The sequence below is a fragment of the Callospermophilus lateralis genome, chromosome 17, assembly GCF_048772815.1.
Source record: "Callospermophilus lateralis isolate mCalLat2 chromosome 17, mCalLat2.hap1, whole genome shotgun sequence".
Classification (NCBI taxonomy): domain Eukaryota; kingdom Metazoa; phylum Chordata; class Mammalia; order Rodentia; family Sciuridae; genus Callospermophilus; species Callospermophilus lateralis.
Window position 1 is genome coordinate 77,575,535 of NC_135321.1, and position 22,599 is coordinate 77,598,133.

Genomic DNA, 22,599 nt, shown 5'->3' on the forward strand with positions numbered 1-22,599 from the left:
TATTGTGTCTGCCTAAAACTAAAAAATAAATATTAAAAGAAAGCAGAGATGCCAAGCTTTATCCTACTTATAGTTACTCTTTGGACATTGAAAGTCCAAAGCGTGAAGAGTCAGTGCTTTTATCAAAAGTGGCTTCTAACTCTGTTACCCACACACATCTTTTTATGAATGCATGCTTTCATTTCTCCTGGGTAAATATCTAGGTGTAGGATAGTGAATAATATGGTAGTTCCATGTTTATGTTTTTGAGAGAAATTGCCAAACTGTTTTCCAAAGAAGTCATATCATTTTAATCTAATGTGAGAATTCTGGTCACTCCGTATTTTTACCATGAGTTGGTATTGCCTTTTTAATTTGACCTATTTTAATAAGTACCATGTGGACGTATCTTACTGTAGCATTAATCTGCATTTGCTTATTGACTTAAGTGTGTTTTTATGTGCTTAATGGCCACCCATATATCATCTTTTAAAATTTGTATGTCTATTTGGCTGGGCACAGTGGTGCTCGCCTATGATCCCAGTGGCTCGGGAGGCAGGGGAATTTTGAGTTCAAAGCCAGCCTCAGCAAAAGTAACTCAGTGAGACCCTGTTTCTAAATAAAACACAAAATAGGGCTGAGGATATGGCTCAGAGGTCAAGTGCCCCTGAGTTCAAACCTGGTTTCCCTTTCCCAAAATTTATTTATGTAAATAATGTTTAAATAATCTACCTAATTTTTAATTAGATTTGTTACTACAAAATGGTAAGTTTGCTTTGTTCATGTAGATATGAGCTCATTGTCAGATATCTGTATTGTGAAATGTTTCTCCTGGTTATTGGCTTTCTTGTACTTTCCTAGGAGTCTTTTTTTTTTTTTTTTTTTTTTGCATTCTAATCCTAGGTTTATTCAATACATTTTTACCACTCTACTCAAGGAAGTATAAACCCAATCTTATCTAAAATGCAACAAAGTCACAAAACTCAAAATAAATTTTATAGTACTGACTGTATAATAAGAGAGAGAAAAAAAGCAATGTACACGTGGCCAAGGTATCCTGCAGGACCACCTGAATGGCAGTCAGAACCGGGGGCTCTGTAATAACCTCACAGAGCTGGCTCTCAACTTGCTCAGCAATTCCAGAGAGTAAGGGGCAGTGTGGTGGGAGGACATGGAAAGACAGAACCACTTATAGCAACTAACGGGTGGGGGACCTAGAGGCTGGAAGAGAGCTCAAGCAGGTGGAAAAGGCCAGGCCTCATAGGAGCAGCAGCTTGGTCCCCTTTCCTGCGGAGGCAGCATAGCAACAGCCAGGGCACAACCAGGTTTTCCAGACTGGCCCAGGTCATCTGTGAAGAGATGGGGCCACACTGCCGCCTGGAAGCCTGCTGGTCCCTGCAGGCTCTGCCACTGAACAGACTTTGGAACAGGCATGGTGAGATTTTTATCCAGAAAGCTGCAGGGCCCCTGGATGGGCTCAGCCCTGATCCATCAGCGCTTTGCAGCCAGAGCCTGTCTGCAGGGGAAAGGCCTCAACTGCTGCCTTTGACGCCTGCCCCAGGCAGGGGGGCTTCCCTGCTGACCCTCCTGTGGCTAGAGAAGTGACACAACTGAGCTGCGTGGAACAGGTGCAGACGAGCTCCCGAGGCTCTGGGGATCGGGAGGAGTCGGAGCTGGAGCGGCTTCGGTGGCGGTGGCGGCCGGGAGAGCGGGACCACCTGCGCCTAGGGACCTGACCCCGGCCGCTTCCGCGGAGGTAGCTGCAGCCTTCTCCGGGAGGGCGGAACCCTTGGGGGTGGAGTGCCTGGGCCAGGGGCCAGCACAGCGGCAGAGTGGTCTCCTGGCCATCGATGTGTCCCGCGTCCACGCGCCCAGTGCCCTCTCGGCTCCCCGGGATCCTCGGCTCCACAGACGCAGCCTTTCACGTCCATCATTTTGATTTTTCCGTAAGTGGAAAAGACCTCCATGAGGGGATCCCGGCCACCTTCCCGAGGAGCCTTTCGCTGTGCACTTCGGGGGGCTCGGGGGAAGGGCTCCGCCTGGGTCTGGATCTGGAGCGGGAGCGCCGCCTGCTGTCCCGTCTGCGACGAGAAGGGCCGGGCGACCCCGAGGGCGGGGCCTGGAGCGCGGCAGGTCCTGGAGCTTCGCGGGGTCCGCCGCCGAGCAGCTGGGGCCCTGCTGGAGCCGGGGCGGGCGCTGGGTCCGGGCTGAGGGTGGAGCGGACCAGACCTGGTACTGCTGCTTCCGCGGCCAGCCCTGCGCCTCTCCCGAGCCGCATCCCTGCCCTGGTCCTCCTGGACTTCCCGTCAGAGGGTCCATGCATCTGGTAGGAGAAGGAGCCCTAGCACTGGACTTTCTGCTGTTTTCTTTGACTCCTCGCAAGCTCTTCTTTTTCACTCCTGATAAATCCATTCTCCCCTTGAGATGCTCAAAGCGGCAACGACAGCCTCACTCCTCTAAACTCACTTCTTTAATTAAACCAAACAGCCGCCACCTCCGCTTTCTGTTCATCAGGTGAGCTGCTTCCCTCTGCTACACTCTTCCACCATGATGTTCTCCCTGAGCTCAAGCCCCAAGGAATGCAGCCAGCTGTCTTTGGGTTGGGACATCTGAAACTGTGAAGCCTCAACTCAAGATTTTCCTTCTCTAAAGTTGCTCTTGTCAGGTCTTTCAGCCACCACAGTGAAGAAAGCTGACTAAAACAGGAAGTTAATCAGCACAGCTTTGGGTTTGCACATTCCTGCATGTAGGTTGAAATCCTGACTTAAATCCTATGGCTGACCAGCAGGCATAGCATGCCCTGTTTATGTGAAAATTCTCTGGACTATTAATACCAACCAATCCAGAAGCAGTTAGCACTTCTCCTTCTGCTCTGTCCTCTTATCCCAAAGCTTTCTGTGATTTGCATTATCCCCACTTCCTAATCTACAGCCAATGGAGGTTCAAGGTGGACAATTGGTTTTCCTTCCCCAAAGTTGCATGATAAACAAACACTTGGCCCTTGGCTCCAGTGGACATTGTTGAAATTGCAATATGGCCTTGCTGATGTGGACCTTGTCCCAGGATCTGGTCCTTTTTCTTGATAGCCTCTGTAATGGCTCTCTAATGGCCCTTTTCCTTAATATATCCTTTATCTCAGGAATTTTAGTTTAACAGTAACTATTGACAAATATTTTTTCCTCTGCATGTAAGAAATTAGTGATATGAAGATTGAATAAAATAAACCAATAGGCTCTTGGAGTAGGGTGAGGGTTCAGTTGTAGAATATTCTGGCTGCAGACAGGGCACTGTAGTGTCCAAGTCTGTGTCCAGGGGAGGGCAAGGAAGGGCTGCATCCTGGCGGGTTGTGTAACCCCAGGTGGGTGCTTCTTGGAGAACAGCGTCCCCAGGCAGTGGAAAGGCTGCTAGAAGCTGAGAGGTAGGGAGAGTTTCCTCATGTCCACTGGTTAACATGAGAAGGAGCTGGTTAGCAGGTTGATGGGACATGAGCCAAGTGAGTTTGAGAGGATGAGCGGACTTGGTTCTTCACACAGAAGCTGGAAGACCAAGTCCCTGTGGAACCTGGGGGTCTCCAGAAAAGAGATGTCTCCCACACAGAGGGGCTGTGGGTAGACTTTCTGTCAATCATCCCCTCTCAGACCATGGTGATGAATCCTGGCTATGGGTGCCCTCTATGGGGACTTGCCAATGACATTGCCTAGTTAAAGCCAAGAAACTCTCACAGAGTGGGCATGTGGCTTCAGAAGGTACTTATCAAGGACCTGCAGCCTTAAGGTGCTAGAATCACAATGCACGGCCAGGGAGTAAGGAGGACGTGGTGGTACCCACAGTCTTGACCTTGCCTAGCACTTCATCTGCCAGTTGGCTGGTAAAACCAATAGCAAACTAATCACACCCACAAGAAATCAGACATTGCTGACAAGACGTCTGAAATACAGATTTATAATCCCACCAGGGACAATGCACCTTGCCCTAAGACGGAGATATCCCAAGACATATTACAAGAGCCATAGGGGCCAAGAGCATGGTATTGGCCTTAACACAGACACACAGACCCATGAGACGGAATAGAGAAACCAGAAATAAACCCACATATCTGTAGCCAACTGCTTCTCAACAAAGGTGCCAAACACATACCCTGGAGAAAGGACAGTCTCTTCAACAAACAGTGCTAAAAAAAACCCTGGATAATCACATGCAGAAGTTTGAAGTTTGACCTCTATTTCTTACCCTGTACAAAAATAAACTCAAAATTCATCAAAGACTTTATGTAAGACCTAAAACTCTGAAACTGCTAGGGGAAAATGTTGCGGAAAGTCTAAAATTTTGCCACAGTCAGCAATTTCCTGGTTAGGACCCTCAAAAGCATAGGCAACAACAACAACACAATAAAAAAGACAAAAAAAAATGACAAATGGGATTACTTTACACTGAGAAACTGCACAGCAAAGGAGGCAATCAACAGAGTGAAGACAACCATCAGAGAGGGAGAAAATCTTTGCCAGCGAATGACATTCAGAATATATCAAGAACTCAAAACAACTTAACAAAAAACAAATAAACCAGTAAAAATGGTAAATGGTCTGAATAGACACTTCTTTGAAGCAATACAAATGGCCAATAAATATATGAGAAAATAAATGCTCAGTATCTTTCACCATCAGGAAAATGCAAATCTAAATTATGAGATTTCATTTTATCCAGGCTAGATTATTATAACAAAATTAACAAATACTGACTAAAATATGGAGAAAAAGTAATGTTTATATACCTTTTGTGGGAATGTAATTTATATACCCACTTTGGAAACAGCTTGGAGGCTTTTTAAAAACTTGAAAATAGAACTTTCATATGACTCAGCTATCCCAAAATTGAGTATTTATCTAAAGGAAATTAAGTCCGTATATAAAGATATCTGGATATCTATGATTATTGTGGCACTGTGCACAATAGCTATGATAAAGAATCAACCTAGGTGTCCATCATCAGGGAAATGGATTAAAAATTGGCTACATATATGTGTGTGTATATGTGCAGGTACTTATGTATACATGTACACATGTATAGGTGTATGTGTATGTATAATTGTATATACATACACATTTTATATAGTGTATGTATGCATATAATATATACATATGATGGACTATTATTTAATCATAAAGAAGAATTAAATTCTGTCATTTGCAGCAAAATGGATGGAACTGGGGATACTGTGTTAAACAAAATGACACAGAAAGACAAGAAGACAAGTCTTGCATGTTTTTTCTCAAATGTGGAAATTAAAAAAAAAGTATTGAAAGTAGAAAAGGAATTGCTAGGGATTGGAAAAGATGCTGGGGGAGGTGGTTTGAGGGCAATGCATGCATGTGTGAAAATATCACAGTGATTCTATTTCTTTGTACAATTATTATGTGATAATAATTATAGTAAAAATAAATATTTAAAATCTGGCTCCTCCAAAAATAATAAAATAAAATCTCAGCTCGGGGAGGAGCTAAAGTATCATTTCTACAATATGCATCCTTGTGAATTATATTAATGGACAAAGAGAAACAGACCAAGTCTCTAGAGTCCAGATACCCAAGAGCACTCTCATGAGCTGGTTGTTAACACCTTAACACAAAAGTCCCTCAAGCCAATGAGAGCTGTGCAAAGACTCTCCTCCCTGCCCTTTGGGAGATGTTGAGTGACCTTCACACCCAGCAAGATGCCAGCACTCTGCAGGTGCCCTTGATGTATTTGATGACAGACAGAGGGGACCCAAAAGAGAAGCTGCTGCTTCACAAAGGGGACGGGTGTGTGTGTGAAATGTCCCTCCCTGGAAAGAAAAAGGAAACACTTCAACAAGGGTGAAATCTCTGGCTCCATTCTAAAACCCAGTACAGAGAAAATGTCCCTCAAATGTATTTTCTGCCAAGTGCCACCACTGAGACTCACCTTCTGGGGGAGCTACTGTTGCAGCATTGCTGACTGTACACGGGTTACCTGGCCCCTCCTGTTTGCTCTTACTGTCTTTTAAAACCACAGTGAGCAGATGACCCCAGGGGTTCGCTTAGCTACCTCCCTTCTCCTGCTCTTCACTAGGTTTCCACCTGCACATGTTCCTCTAGGATCAAAGTTTGGGATTTGCTAACAATAATGTACATCGCAGTCTGGTGGATATTTCACATTCTATTTTATGAACAAACTAGAGAGACAAACAGAGCCAAGAGCTCTTTGGAGTTCAAATCCATAAAAATTAAGACAAAATTAATCAAGTGCTCATATGCCCTAATTTACATACAGGTTAAGCATCCCCAATTTGAAAACAAAAATAGAAAATGATCCAAAATGTGATATTTTGTGAACATTATAGTATCTCAAAAAATTTTAGATTATGGAACTTTTTAACTATCAGATTTTTGAATTAGGGATGTTCAACTGGTAAAATCTGTGGAAATATTCCACAATCTGAAAATTCTGAAATCTGAAACAATACTTGTCCAGAGCATTTCTAATAACAATTATTCCACTGTTTTTGCCCAAACAATTATTTTCTCACATTAATGTCTGTGCCATTTATTACCTGTTTTTACTGAATTAAAAGCTAAAAGTCAATTTGTATCAAGCAAATTAATGAGATTTTTAAAATACAAATTCGATTTTATTTATTAGTTTTATTTTTATTTTTTTTTTTTTCATTTAAAATCATAGGCATATGACAGAGATTTAGAAAATAATTCCTCGTTGTAAAAGGCTGTATTCCACACGATGATTATAGGAGAGGAGGCCGGGGCCAAGTGTGATGGGCGGTGTCACATCTTTTCTCCTAAGGATGAGACTCAGGCGCCTCGGTCCCCAGGCTGCGAGGACCCTGTGTGGTGTACTCGGGTTGAGGTGCTCACACACTGCCGTGCGGGGACATCCATGGGCTTGTTGTATACAGTAGGCATAAAACCTACAAGCAAACTAACATTTTTGTGGGGGCTCGGGGTTCTGGAGATGGAACCCAGGGGGGTGCCACATCCCCAGTCTATTTATTTTTAATTTTTTTATTAGGGTCTCAGGAGGTCGCTTCCAGTCTCTAAGTTGCTGAGGCTGGCCTCGAACCTGCCATCCTCCTGCCTCAGATTCCTGACTGGCTAGGATTATTGGCCTGCACCACTATGCCGGGCTCGTCTAACTAGCTAGACATTGTGAAACTGTGGTCTGTACAGAAATAAGCAGATCCATTTTGAAGATTGTAGAAGATAGTGTCACCATCCACATTCATGGTTTTGGTGTCTCAGGCGAGATCTGAAAATATGAACAAAATGGGACTAATTGTTAAATAAAATAATTTTGTCCTAAACCTGTCTCCATACTTGCATGAAGGCTGTCCCAAAGGGGCCTCCGTACCATAGCTTGCTATGCAAATAAACTGAAACCCAATTAACGGTAGGCATTCGCTTGTAACCAAGCAACTAAGTCTCTGCCAATCACAGCAGGGCGGCGCAGGCAATCACGTGCTGCGGACTGATCTGACCATGCGCAGGTGGTTTCAGCATGGCGCTTCCTTTTCTCTGGCCGTGGGTGTGATCTGCGCAGGTGGCGGGGTTAGCCGTCTGTGATGTCAAGCGCACCCTGGTGCTAGCACCTTTTTCCTTTCTTTCTTTACGCAAGCTTTGTTGAATCAAGTTTTGTCAGTTTTTTTTTTTTTAAAACAATTCCCATCTAGGAACCAGCCATCAGAACCTGCCTGTGTTCCTTCTGGCATGTGGGGGAACTCCTGCACTGTTTTCTGACCGTCTTTGAGCCATCTAGGTGCACCCAGAAACACAGAGGAAGCTGCCTTGTGAGTAACTGCTTTCCCCCCACAGGGCAAAAGTTAGACCACAGCTTGAGAGCCCTGGGTAGGTAGAGAGAGGGTGACAGCAAGGGTACTGATTGATGAGGTGGTCCAGGGGAAAACTGTGAGGACCAGCCAGGGGAAGTGCAGGAGCCAGGCCCAGGAACCCCCAGGGAATGCCCATGAAGGAGTCTCCTCTGAACTCACGTCTAATCCACATAGAATCCTTGTGGGCACAGGGAAGAGCAATACCCATCAAGTGATGTTTTCTTGCTCTTTTACTCCAGGGTAGCTGCTGGACTTGAAGTGGTCAGAGACAAGATCACTAGGCCCATCTGGTGGAAGAGGTAGGTGTACCAAATGCAAAGGGAGAAGTCTACCTGCGGCTTACTGGCCTGGCAATTCAGGATTCCAGCAAGCCTGGCTGTTTCTGAGAGAGAAATTTCATGTTCCATGCAGTGTCCTGTTTTGACTATGAACCTGAGACTGACAGAGTAATTACTGCAACCAGACCTCATTCTGCCCCTGGAGAGAACCAGTGGAGCAGGTAAGCCATGGGGTCCCTAGATTTCAACCAAGGGCTGAAGCAGGTGTGCCTACGCAGTGTGGAGACAACAAAGTCAGTTTTGAAGATGTCCACGAGTGCAGCTTGTTTACAGTCAAAGCAGCAGTAACTTGAATTAGAGAAAATAGTCCTTTAACACCAAAGTAAATTAATAGAAACCCACAAAATACTATGTTCAAAAAAGAGATTTGAAAAATTACTTGAAAGAATATTCCATTTTTCCTCAGAACTGTAAATCTCTACTGTGTATTAAACGTTAGCTTTTGTGCTAGAAAATGAATTGCTTAATTCTGGAAACAATATACCACAATTGTGTGTACTTTATTCAACAAGTAAATGTTAAGTTGGCAATTATGCAGTAAAAAATAAAAACAATGATGATATCAAAATCATCCAGTAGGAATTATGAAAAGTGTTTTAATATTGTAACTCATTTCCTTTTCACTTCAATATTATTAACTTTCTTTCTCATTTTAGGAAGTGATATTTGGAGACACTGAGTGACTTGCCTAAGTCATAGACCTAGAATGTGGAAAGTTTCACTCCAGGGACCACAGCATACAAAAGAAATTCATGCACCTTATGAAGTTTTTCTTGATGTTGGAGATAGGTATGTAAAGTGTTCTTAGCAACAGATTATGGCAGAAATATAAAAGGGTGGTTGGATAGTCTTTCTTGCAAAGTTTCAGTAGGATTCCTGAGCTGAGAGACATCTGTGTGATCAAGTGGTTGTTGGTATAAAATGGTAGAGATTGTGACAACATGAGGGAGCAGGTGGCAGCAATTTCCAGTACTGGACAAAGCGGGGAAAGAAGAGCTGCAGATATAATGAGAGTGAGGAAAGCTAATGCACAAAAATGTTTAGACTGCAGGGTTGTGCCAGCCATGTTCCCCAGAGAGAGCTTAGCATTTTCTAATCCCCATTCACTGTGGCTGGCACAGCATTATTTTAGAGTTTTCTGGACATTAGTTTCACCTGCGTGGCTTGCGTAACTGTGGTTCCATGGGAGTGAGAAGCATGGGCCACATGTTTATGGGGAGATGAGTATTCTGATCAGGATACCCCAGCCCAGGGAGGCACCCTAGCAGACCTCTGAGTAATCACAGAGACCTGCATCTGTTTGGAAAATGCAGCAATCCACATGGGCCCAGAAATAATTATAGCAATTGATTGTGTTACAATCTGGAGCTGGATGTGTCGTACTGTTAAGGTGGTGAGAAGGACAGAAAGTGTAGTTGTGTCTGGGAAAACTTGGAGAAACTTCTTCCTGTGGGAGTTATTTACAAGTCAAAGTGCTTGACATTGTCAACAGCATTGTAGTCTATGAAGGGGAATTGTTTCTAGAGATAACAATGTAGAATGCCTCCCTGTTTTTGTTTGGGTTTGGTTTTGCTTATTTGCAAAAGAGCTTTTTCTCTTGGAGTATGAAGAAGGCATCACATATTTTACCACTCCAGATTGTATTCTGGAATGCCTGATTTGTTGAAGTCAGTGTGAACCCTGTGTTAAATAAACATCTATTTCAAAACTGAATTTGCAATAGATTCTAAATGTCATTTAGAGAGTCTTTCATCTGTGGATTTAAAAAGTCACTTCAAGCTGGACATGGTGGTACACCCCTGTAATCCCAGCTACTTAGGAGTCTGAGGGAGAATGATTGCAAGTTGGAAGCCAACCTATGCAATTTAGCAAGATCCTGTCTCAAAATGAAATAAAAAAGGGGCTTGGGCTGTAGCTTAGTGGTAGAGCACTTGCTTGTACTAGTCCCTGGATTCATTCTCTAGTTACTGCAAAATAAAACAAATTACTTGCAGCAAAATGTTGTGATGTGAAAAAATTTGAAAACAAATGAGATATATTCTTGTTATTTTCTCCAATACCTAATTTTTTGCTTATCTATTTTTTTGGTATGTATAAAAATGCTAAAATATTTATAAGGTTTACAGTAGGTAAATCTTATGAAAATAAAATATAGATGGCCATAAAGTCTGTAATGTAAATGTCTTTGTAATGGATTGAATCCCCTGGTTTACTTCTTCTGAATAAAGTTCTGGGTTTCTGCCATGAAAATTGGACACAGATTATCCGTATGACTTGTGACAGATGCATATGCAGTGATGGATGAGAATATTGTTTTATTGCAAACTGTTTTCTTTGTTGTTTTGCACAACTAATTAAACTATGAGTTGCTACTGAGGGACAACACATTCAGAATGTCATAGTAATTAACTATTTGTTATGAACGTTTGTCTGTGTTCAGGCTTTACAAGTGCCTCTAAAGACTGAGGAGTAATTACTTAATTTAACCCTGTTAAAAATAAATTTGAGGGGCTAGGGATGTGGCTCAAGAGGTAGTGTGCTTGCCTGGCATGCATGCGGCCCGGGTTCAATCCTCAGCACCACATACAAACAAAGATGTTATGTCTGCCAAAAAAAAAACTAAAAAAATATTAAAATCCTCTCTCTCTCTCTCTCTCTCTCTCTCTCTCTCTTTCTCTAAAAAAATAAAATTGAAAAGCATTCAGTATTCTTGGTAAAATATTTTCTGTATAGAATCTTTCCTAATTTGTTTCCTGTTGATCTGATAACCTAAACTTACCCTGTATAGTTTCACTATAAAAAACCAAATAGTCCAATAGAGAGTACTAGAGGACATTCATGATCATATTGCTTCATTTTGTGATTTGATGACATTATAAGGGAGTACAGTAGAAAATTAATAGGTATAACTTTGTAATTACGTTGAAGGGGATTTCTTGTTGAAACAGACTTAAAGAGCTTTGCGACAGCTCTGCTCTTTTTAATGAAAGGAGTGTGATGTTTTTATCATGATGGATAATCTGAGAGACCGACCAGTGACATGCTTGACAGATGTCTTTAAAATAAATGGGACAAGAACAGTGGATTGCTCATGAGTGATAAGAAGTTTGCAGTCTTACCAATTGCATCTTTTGGAGCTGAGGTTTAAATAAATGAGACTTTTCATTATGGTTATTCTAATATAAATATGATTAAATATACAATTTTCTCAATTTGGGTGTTTAAATATTCCTCAGTAGTAGTTTCATTAGGTTCCATGTGTATCTCAAACATAGACTGATATATTTTGAAGGATTCTAAACTGAAGCAATATGTCCTTTTCAGCCCTATAATGAATATATAACAGAACTTGACTGCCTGAGTCTTAGAAAATGTTCATCTCTTAGAATTCTTTTCAAAGTGAAATTGTCTATTTAGTTCATCAGTTTAAGCTATGTTCACTGAACATTAATACTTTTGTTTTAGAAACGTGTAATATCATTTGAGGGTTTTACCATATTTTAAGGAACAAAACATTATAACTACAAAGGATTAAATATAACCTTCCCAGAGGATAAAATAAGAATATTGCCAGAAATCTTATTTGTAAAAAAATCTTTCCATGATTCTTGTTTCATTTGAAAATAAGGCAAATTCTCCAAACTTGACACTACCTGTTATGTGCAGAAAAATGTGCTAGTTGGACCGCTCCCTGGGAGTTGGAGTCAGTCCTGATGCCTGGTTGCTGGTTTATTTTTAGAATCTATTTGTTACAAGTCTTTATCGTGTTTCCAAAGTGGCCAACCATCTTGAATTCAGTTCTTATCTCCAATGAAATAAAATGCGACACTGATACATTTGACTTGTTAATAACTAAAGCTGGACAAATAAGATAATTTATATCACTGAAGGTCGGCTGCATTTATCTTTGTTTAAAATTTGTGATTCTCTAACTGTGGGTCAGAGCTGAGGCTAGTGTAAACCTGTAGAGGGAGGAATTTTGCAGATCTGCACTTGGAATCTGCAGTTGTTCTGTTCAGAGGCAGAGACCCCCATTTAGGAGGCCACATTGAGCGTCTCAGTGTCTCAGGGCTCTAGGGGCAGGGCAAGGCTGGTTGTGTCCCTCTTGTGCTTCCAGTTGGCTACGACGTGGTTTCGGATTACTAGGAAGGAAGAATGGACGTCGGGTCTCTGAAAGGTTTCTTTGGGACCTCTATGAAGTGCCTCTGTGGGGTGTCTTGAAAACCTTGTGAGGTCTCTGGAGCTAGGTGTAGAGGATTCTCTGTTGTGGGGAGAGGTCTCTATGCAGCGTCTCCATGGGTGTCTGTTTAGGAGGAGTTCCTGTGTGAGACTGCGAGGCCTGTGGAAGTCTCTGGGAGATCTCCATCAGGACCCTGGGGCAGGGAGGTCTTTGCGTGTTGTCTCTGGATGAGGTCTGTGTGGGAGAACTATGTAGAAAATGTGTGAAATCTCTGTGGGGGAACGTGAGGTCCTGTGGACTGTAGGTCTCCCTGAGAGGTTCCTGTGCCGTCACCGGGTAATTGTGGGAGGTCACCCTTGGTGCTTCTGCACAGGTCTCTACGTGAGGTCTCTCTCTGCCTGTTTGTGTCGGGGGTCTCTTTGGGAGGAGCTCTTGAGGGTGCTCTTTGTGAGGTCCCTGGAAATCTGTGGGGTCTGGGTGTTGCCAGAGAGTCCCTATACTGTCTCTATGGTTCTTATATGGCCAGGCGTGTCTGAGAATTCTTTACGAGACTCTGCGAAGCTTCCATAGGCCTGGGAGGCTGCCTGGCGTCTCTGTGAGGGAGCGGCGTGCGGCCTCTGGCCCTGAGAAGCTGCTGTGGGAGGTCTCTGCCTCAGGTCTCATAGGAGGTCTCTGAGAGGTCTGTGTGAGGACCTGTTCCCTTATTTTAAGGGAGATCCTTGTCAGGTATCTGTGGAGGACTCTGGGGACCCGTCAGTACGTCTGTGAGGGTTCTGTGGGGAACTCACTGTGGGGAACTGACTGTGCTCTGTGTGGGGGGTTTGTCGGGGTGTCTGTGGAGGACTCTGGGACCCGTCAGTACATCTGTGAGGGTTCTGTGGGGAACTCACTGTGGGGAACTGACTGTGCTCTGTGTGGGGGGTTTGTCCGGTGTATGTGGAGGACTCTGGGACCCGTCAGTACGTCTGTGAGGGTTCTGTGGGGAACTCACTGTGGGGAACCGACTGTGCTCTGTGTGTGGGGTTTGTCGGGGTGTCTGTGGAGGACTCTGGGGACACGTCAGTACGTCTGTGAGGGTTCTGTGGGGAACTCACTGTGGGGAACTGAGTGTGCTCTGTGTGGGGGGTTTGTCAAGTGTCTGTGGAGGACTCTGGGACCCGTCAGTACGTCTGTGAGGGTTCTGTGGGGAACTCACTGTGGGGAACTGACTGTGCTCTGTGTGGGGGGTTTGTCAAGTGTCTGTGGAGGACTCTGGGACCCGTCAGTACATCTGTGAGGGTTCTGTGGGGAACTCACTGTGGGGAACTGACTGTGCTCTGTGTGGGGGGTTTGTCCGGTGTATGTGGAGGACTCTGGGACCCGTCAGTACGTCTGTGAGGGTTCTGTGGGGAACTCACTGTGGGGAACCGACTGTGCTCTGTGTGTGGGGTTTGTCGGGGTGTCTGTGGAGGACTCTGGGGACACGTCAGTACGTCTGTGAGGGTTCTGTGGGGAACTCACTGTGGGGAACTGAGTGTGCTCTGTGTGGAGGGTTTGTCGGGGTGTCTGTGGAGGACTCTGGGACCCGTCAGTACGTCTGTGAGGGTTCTGTGGGGAACTCACTGTGGGGAACCGACTGTGCTCTGTGTGGGGGGTTTGTCAGGTGTCTGTGGAGGACTCTGGGGACCCGTCAGTACGTCTGTGAGGATTCTGTGGGGAACTCACTGTGGGGAACTGACTGTGCTCTGTGTGGGGGGTTTGTCGGGTGTCTGTGGAGGACTCTGGGGACCCGTCAGTACGTCTGTGAGGGTTCTGTGGGGAACTCACTGTGGGGAACTGTGCTCTGTGTGGAGGGTTTGTCGGGTGTCTGTGGAGAACTCTGGGACCCGTCAGTACGTCTGTGAGGGTTCTGTGGGGAACTCACTGTGGGGAACTGACTGTGCTCTGTGTGGGGGGTTTGTCAGGTGTCTTTGGAGGACTCTGGGGACCCGTCAGTACGTCTGTGAGGGTTCTGTGGGGAACTCACTGTGGGGAACTGTGCTCTGTGTGGAGGGTTTGTCGGGTGTCTGTGGAGGACTCTGGGACCCGTCAATACGTCTGTGAGGGTTCTGTGGGGAACTCACTGTGGGGAACTGAGTGTGCTCTGTGTGGAGGGTTTGTCGGGTGTCTGTGGAGGACTCTGAGACCCGTCAGTACGTCTGTGAGGGATCTGTGGGGAATTCACTGTGGGGAACCGACTGTGCTCTGTGTGGGGGGTTTGTCAGGTGTCTGTGGAGGACTCTGGGGACCCGTCAGTACGTCTGTGAGGGTTCTGTGGGGAACTCACTGTGGGGAACTGACTGTGCTCTGTGTGGGGGGTTTGTCAGGTGTCTGTGGAGGACTCTGGGGACCCGTCAGTACGTCTGTGAGGGATCTGTGGGGAACTCACTGTGGGGAACTGACTGTGCTCTGTGTGGGGGGTTTGTCGGGTGTCTGTGGAGGACTCTGGGGACCCGTCAGTACGTCTGTGAGGGTTCTGTGGGGAACTCACTGTGGGGAACTGTGCTCTGTGTGGAGGGTTTGTCAAGTGTCTGTGGAGAACTCTGGGACCCGTCAGTACGTCTGTGAGGGATCTGTGGGGAACTCACTGTGGGGAACCGACTGTGCTCTGTGTGGAGGGTTTGTCAGGTGTCTTTGGAGGACTCTGGGGACCCGTCAGTACGTCTGTGAGGGTTCTGTGGGGAACTCACTGTGGGGAACTGTGCTCTGTGTGGAGGGTTTGTCGGGTGTCTGTGGAGGACTCTGGGACCCGTCAATACGTCTGTGAGGGTTCTGTGGGGAACTCACTGTGGGGAACTGAGTGTGCTCTGTGTGGAGGGTTTGTCGGGTGTCTGTGGAGGACTCTGAGACCCGTCAGTACGTCTGTGAGGGATCTGTGGGGAATTCACTGTGGGGAACCGACTGTGCTCTGTGTGGGGGGTTTGTCAGGTGTCTGTGGAGGACTCTGGGGACCCGTCAGTACGTCTGTGAGGGTTCTGTGGGGAACTCACTGTGGGGAACTGACTGTGCTCTGTGTGGGGGGTTTGTCGGGTGTCTGTGGAGGACTCTGGGGACCCGTCAGTACGTCTGTGAGGGTTCTGTGGGGAACTCACTGTGGGGAACTGTGCTCTGTGTGGAGGGTTTGTCAAGTGTCTGTGGAGAACTCTGGGACCCGTCAGTACGTCTGTGAGGGTTCTGTGGGGAACTCACTGTGGGGAACCGACTGTGCTCTGTGTGGGGGGTTTGTCAGGTGTCTGTGGAGGACTCTGGGGACCCGTCAGTACGTCTGTGAGGGTTCTTTGCGGAACTCACTGTGGGGAACTGACTGTGCTCTGTGTGGAGGGTTTGTCGGGTGTCTGTGGAGGACTCTGGGACCCGTCAGTACGTCTGTGAGGGTTCTGTGGGGAACTCACTGTGGGGAACTGTGCTCTGTGTGGAGGGTTTGTTGGGTGTCTGTGGAGGACTCTGGGACCCGTCAGTACGTCTGTGAGGGTTCTGTGGGGAACTCACTGTGGGGAACCGACTGTTCTCTGTGTGTGGGGTTTGTCTGTTGTCTGTGGAGGACTCTGGGGATCTGTCAGTACGTCTGTGAGGGTTCTGTGGGGAACTCACTGTGGGGAACCGACTGTTCTCTGTGTGTGGGGTTTGTCTGTTGTCTGTGGAGGACTCTGGGGATCTGTCAGTACGTCTGTGAGGGTTCTGTGGGGAACTTACTGTGGGGAACTGACTGTGCTCTGTGTGGGGGGTTTGTCGGCGTGTCTGTGGAGGACTCTGGGACCCGCCAGTACGTCTCTGAGGGTTCTGTGGGGAACTCACTGTGGGGAACTGACTGTGCTCTGTGTGGGGGGTTTGTCGGGTGTCTGTGGAGGACTCTGGGACCCGTCAGTACGTCTGTGAGGGTTCTGTGGGGAACTCACTGTGGGGAACTGACTGTATTCTTTGTGGGGGGTTTGTCAGGTGTCTGTGGAGGACTCTGGGGACCCGTCAGTACGTCTGTGAGGGTTCTGTGGGGAACTCACTGTGGGGAACTGAGTGTGCTCTTGTGGGGAGTTTGTCGGGTGTCTGTGGAGGACTCTGGGACCCGTCAGTACGTCTGTGAGGGTTCTTTGGGGAACTCACTGTAGGGAACTGAGTGTGCTCTGTGTGGAGGGTTTGTCAGGTATCTGTGGAGGACTCTGGGGACCCGTCAGTACGTCTGTGAGGGTTCTGTGGGGAACTCACTGTGGGGAACTGAGTGTGCTCTGTGTGGGCGGTTTGTCAGGTGTCTGTGGAGGAGTCTGGGACCCGTCAGTACGTCTGTGAGGGTTCTGTGGGGAACTCACTGTGGGGAACTGTGCTCTGTGTGGGGGGTTTGTCAGGTGTCTGTGGAGGACTCTGGGACCCTTCAGTTCGTCTGTGAGGGTTCTGTGGGGAATTCACTGTGGGGAACTGACTGCTCTGTGTGGGGGGTTTGTCGGGTGTCTGTGGAGGACTCTGAGACCAGTCAGTACGTCTGTGAGGGTTCTTTGGGGAGCTCACTGTGGGGAACTGACTGCTCTGTGTGGGGGGTTGTCGGGTGTCTGTGGAGGACTCTGAGACCCGTCAGTACGTCTGTGAGGGTTCTGTGGGGAACTCACTGTGGGGAACCGACTGTGCTCTGTGTGGAGGGTTTGTCAGGTGTCTTTGGAGGACTCTGGGGACCCGCCAGTACGTCTGTGAGGGTTCCGTGGGGAACTCACTGTGGGGAACTGTGCTCTGTGTGGAGGGTTTGTCAAGTGTCTGTGGAGGACTCTGGGGTCTCTCAGTATGAGTCTCTCAGGGATTCTGTGGAGATCTCTATGGGGGTGTCTCCATGTAGGTCTCTGGAAGTTTCTATGGAGGCGTCCGTGGCGGATTCTGGGGATATCCCAGTGAGTCTGTCAAAGATTCTGTGAAAATCTCTGTGGAGATCTAACAGTATGTGTCTCTGAGGAGGTCTCTGTGGAAACAGCCCCATCCGTAGCCTTCTTGCCCCTCATGAAGGACAGGGCTGGTGGCAGGATAAGGGACAGAAACTTGCCTCCACCTGCCTCTGTCTGGCCCATTGGCATTGCTGGCTGTGGTACTTGTCCCCTCCGGAGCCATGTTGTGCCTGTCTGACTCCTTCCCACCCAGAACTTGCCCCTTGGGTACATGAGAGGACCTGGCAGTGCCTGGCCCGGGGCCATTTCTGCTTTCCCTCTGGAGCTGCCGTAGACACCGAGGAGACAGAACCTGGCTCAGGAGAGGCCTGTGGTGATCGTACCCACACCCTGCGGGCCGCTCAGTCCCATGCACAGGGACGGTCTGGACAGGCTTGGGGGTAGAACTCATGCCATGTTTCCTGCCTCAGTGGTGCCTCCTGGAGCAGGACTGCCCACCAGGGGATGAATGAGGCCCATGGAGCAGTGCCCACGTGTCACTGTATATGGGGCACAACATGGAACACTCTAGAGAAATGGATCCTCTCGCTGCTTTGTGATTTTCTGCTTTCCCATAGGGACAGGCCCTGAGAAGAGGAAATCTGGACTGCAAGCAGAGCAAGGCCCAGGAGGGACCTGTCCTGACCTGTCCCCCTCCCCAGGAAACTCCACATTTTGAACAGGTCGCTTTCCCTTGTGGGTACAGATCCTGTCTGATTGCCTTTCCCCCTGGAAATCTATAGGACAAACAAGGACTGAAGCCAGGAGACTTTCTCCGCGACCCCAGGCTGCCTCCTTGGCCCTTTTAAGTGCTGTTCTTCCAGGGAGTGTTACGAGAGCTGTGTGTGTGTAAAGGTCACAAGGCTCAAGTCACAACCAGTGCCTGGTCCTGGACCTTCCACCAATTGTCAACTCATCCTTTCTGGACTTCAAGAGTCAGTGTGGTACAGACCTGTTAATATACCCTTCAGAAATCCATCATCTCTGCTTGAAGGATTGGCTTCCTTTTAGGTTTGGGTCAGAGCTTCTCCAGGCCTGTGGGGGGGGAGCCGGGGGGAGCCTCGGGGAGCCTAGGGTAGAATGGGGTGAACGACTCAGCCCATGATGTCTCCTTCCTCCAAGCTGATGGCTGGCACTGTGAGAGCACGGCACCACTTATGACGACCGCATGCCACTCTGCCTTCTTCCTTGGCTCAAACATGAAATTTTTCTCAAATATTTCACCTTGGACCCACCATGACAAATCATTGGACAGTTACTGCGCAAATAGTTCTACCCAGAAGAGGGCACCGAGCTGTTGACCCCTTCCCTGTGCCTCAAGATGGCATAGACAAAAGCCACTACCTCTAATGAGAAAAAAAAGTGAATTAGAAAGCAGTGGACAGCTCCATAGGAAGAAGCCATCAGCTCACCAAGAATGTACATGAGGCAAAATCGTCATTCTCTGTATGGACTGATATATATATTTTTTTCAGAAAGAAAACTTTTCTTACCAGGAAAACGGAAAAACATGGTATGTTTGACGAGATAAACCTTTTTGAAGACAGCGTGTTGGGTAATGATGGAGGTGACGGTGATGCCTGCCCCCTTGGCCTAAGCTGGCAGGGACTGGCTGGTGGTACAGGCTCCCTGAGCAGCAAGGCCTGATTGCTGTCCTGTGGCCCTTGGGGCTGGCATGGTGATCACAGGCCGTATCACTCATTATTCATCCTTTGCTGTATGTAGGAGGGACCCCGTGGTGACAAGATCACCCACCACGAGGGGCCTGGGGCTCCTCCTCATGTCAGTGTAACTCTGGTGGACTACCTCCATGCTGATGTGCCAGCTTGTCCACCAGGATCTGCCCAACAGCTGTCACGATGTTCTGGGCTTCAGCCGTTTCATCATCCATTAGCACTCTGCTGGAGACTGATCTCTGGATCTTGGTAGTGGCTGACAGGGCTTTGACTTTTTGCCAGGAATCTTCCTGCCCTCTGCCTTTTTTGTTGGGGTGCAGAGACTGCAAAACGTGGTTCTTCCTTCTCTCGGTATAGCTTTCTGGAGGGTCTGACGTCTCTCTGGCAGGGAGGGGAGGGACTTCCCTCTCAGGAGGCTCCCCCTCCTCCACCTCTGTCTTTCTGGTCTCTTCAGATCTTGAAGACTGGGACCGTTGTTTGATTTCCGGCATTGCCATACCAGAGCAGAGATCTCCTGAGGCCACGACTCCACTCTCCTCCCGTGGCTCATACCTGGCCTCTCTCAAGCCTGGACTGGGCTTGAGGCTGCCTCTAGCCATTCCTGTGACAATCCTGCTGTGCTGGGTTCTGCCTGAGAGACTGTGAGTGTAAGGCTGAGAAGGCAGGGGGTCCTCCTGTGTAGCTGGAGGGACCTCTGAGGGCTCAGGGCTGCTACCCAGTGGGGTCCCTCTCCAGGCCCTCTGCCTCTCTGCAGGTGAGGGGTCAGGGAGGGGACTCTGCAGGGTGGGAACTGCCTTTTTTCTAATTGCCTTCTCTCCTGGACCTTTCCAAGGAAGTCCTTCTGGGAACCTGGCCACCTTGGCAATTGAGTCGTCTGTGGAGTCACAGGGGACCAAGGGAGGGTCTGACTGTGAAGCGGGTGAGGTTGGTTTCTCGTCAAAGTCTCGACCCACGGGATCTAGGGTCTGGAGGTCTGGACTCCACCTGTGCCGCACTCGAGACCTCATGATATCTGTTTCTAGCATCAGGTGAGTCCCTGGATCCAGGAAGGGAAGATTCTGGGAGGTGTTCACCCGAGATAGCTGGTCCTTGGAGGGTGCTGGATTGATACTATTTTTGTTGGTGCCGTACTTGGGAAAAGTGTAATTGGAAGCAAGCCAGGATCCACGCACGTACACGGGGATTATGCCCTCATTGATCTGTACCAACTTTCTGCTCAGATGGTCTTGCAGGATTTTTTCCAGAAGTTTCTTATTTGAATCCATAGATACGTCACTTCCTGAATCCTCCTTTTCATTTTCCAGAACCTTTATTGAGGTGCCTCTTGAATTCCAGGGTAGACCTTGTGGGTCCCTCTTTAGGTCTTGCTCTGGGCCCTTGAGGACTCTTTCAGAACTCTTTCTGAACCTCACCTTCTGCACACCTTTGCTTTTTTCACAAGCAAGTTCCGAGGGCCGGGCAGCCAGGAAGGGACCATGCTTATCTTTAGCCTGGCACCCAGAACACTTCCTTGGGAATTTGCCCTGAGGCTGTGTGAAGTCCTGGGATGCTTGAAATCTGCAGGGAGGGCCATGCTGGTGTGCATCTGTGGTGAGCCTCCCTAGGCTGTGTTGCTCTGGTCGCTCTTGGAGCTGGGTGCTGTTAGGATCCCTGGGAAGGATGGAGGTTGACTTGGGGGTCAGGGAGGGGTGACAGCCCTGACGATGGTCGAGAGCTGATTGGCTGTCAGCTTCCTGAGATTTTTGGAGTGAAGAGGGTAAAACCTTCCTCCGTTTATGTTGCTTCTGCAGGTGCCGTTCCACATGGTGATTTTCAGTTGGGCTGAGAGGCCATACCTCCTCCTGGGATGTAGGGCGAATTGTTCTCTGGGTCCTCTTCTGGGGTGGAGAAGAAGGTGGTGGGTTTGGGGGAAAGGATGTGAGGTGGGTGTGGTTCTGGACCTGAGCCACAGATGGGGGCAGTGTTTGTGTTAAAAATTGAGATTGGGCCACAGAGGTGGGCAAGGACTGGTCCTGGGGAAGCTGCGGAGGTTCTTCAGCCAGAGATTGAACTGGGGAAGAGTCAGAGACTTTGTTAAATGTAACGTCTTTACATTGTGCAGAGGAGGACCTCTTAGGTACCCAGGCCGTGGCCACCAGGGACTCGCTGTGCAGGGAGGGCAGGCCCCAGAACAGCTGGCTGCGTTTGTGCTCTAAGGAGTCCCCCGAGGCCTGGTGGTAAGGGCAGAGCTGGGAGTCGGGAAGCTGCTCTGGTCTCCCTTTTGTGCCCCAGAAGGGGCGTGCAGTGGTGCCCCTCTTGCCCCCCAGTGACTTCAGCATCTTCCCCAGAGAATCCAGGCAGTGGTCTGGGCTCATGGGTTTGAAAGAGGACCCGTTCTTGTTGTTCTCCTTCCACATTTTTAGTTCTGCTCTTTTGCTGATGAGCATCTCCAGCAGTTTCTGGACATCAGGGTTGACAAAAGAGAGGCCCCCAACCTCTACTTGCTGGTGTGTGGGGTCTCCCCAGAGTGTGGAGTCTCGAGGATGGCGTGAAAGATGTTTGTCTTTCTGGGATCTGGCGTGGGTCCAGGTGGAGAAGAATAAGGCCTTGGTAGTTGTCCACCACCAGGAGAAAAACAGAATGCAGTAGCTTATGCAGTCAAGTCCTGAGATGGCTGTGACCAGGGATGCCCAGTAGGAGTTACCTGAGAGGGAGCCCTGTGGGAGAGGGCCCAGTGGGACTCTGCTCAAGCCAGGCTGGTGGTCTCTAGCTTCATCTGATAGGGGTGAGGCCAGAGGTAGAGGGTGCTGGGTCAGGGGAAGCAGGGAGGTCAACAGGGACATGGAAGTAGAAGAAGAATGTTCCACATTCTGCAGAGGTGGCTGGTGGGCTCCAGCAGGCCTGGGTTTGAATACCTCACCCGGGGCATCTTCATGTAACAGCTGAAGAAATGTAACGTTTTCATGGAACTTTCGTAGGTGGCTGCGGGGAACAGAAGGCACAAGCTGCAGTGACGAGTAGGAGGGACCAAGAGGCTGTCCAGGGATGGGCACCTGTGGCCCATGGACCGTCCACTGCCCCACATCCTAGCTTCACAAAGTCCTGGCTCTCCCTCTTCCCAGGGCTTGAGTTACAGCCCACTCCAACCGGGAATCTCTTTTCTAGGTGAGCCCTGGGCCCCGGGGTCACGTTACAGGACTTGGTGGGAGGAAGGATACCGAGAGAAGTGGAAAGTTCCTTACCTTTGCAGAATCAAAGCCAGTTGTTGTGTTTCCTCCACTTTCTTCCGGCAGTCTCTACAAGCTGGAATGGGAGAGTGAATTATGGTGGAGAAGGAAGGGGCCTGGGACTTTTCAGGAAGCTGAGATGAATATCCTTTAGGAGGATTGTGGGCGATTGGACTCTGGAGCCCAAGCCTCAGTGTCCAAAGCCATGCAACCAGTGAGTGACAGCAAAGTACAGGGAGGGGGCCACATTTGATTGTAAACAGGTTGCTGCTACATCCACAATCCCCTGGTCCTCACAGCCACACTGTGGGTTGTCATCTCACAGAGGAACCACCTTAGCAAAATACAAGACTTCTCCACAGGAGGACCCGGACGTGGCCGCCTTGCTCACCTCTGGCCCGCCACGGCTTCATTCAGAGCACAGAGCTCGAGGCATCCTGAGTTCT

General features: G+C 48.3%; 1 long non-coding RNA gene and 1 pseudogene across 1 annotated transcript; one reads left to right on the forward strand and one right to left on the reverse strand.

Moving 5' to 3' along the window:
* Positions 1–1,703: 1,703 nt before the first annotated feature.
* On the reverse strand, positions 1,704–2,391 carry LOC143382727 (uncharacterized; annotated as a pseudogene).
* Positions 2,392–8,076: 5,685 nt separating this feature from the next.
* LOC143382799 (uncharacterized) lies at positions 8,077–21,944 on the forward strand. The gene is made up of 4 exons (XR_013089040.1): positions 8,077–8,136; positions 8,249–8,336; positions 8,832–8,964; positions 21,905–21,944. It is a non-coding gene; the product is annotated as an uncharacterized LOC143382799 (long non-coding RNA).
* Positions 21,945–22,599: the final 655 nt, after the last annotated feature.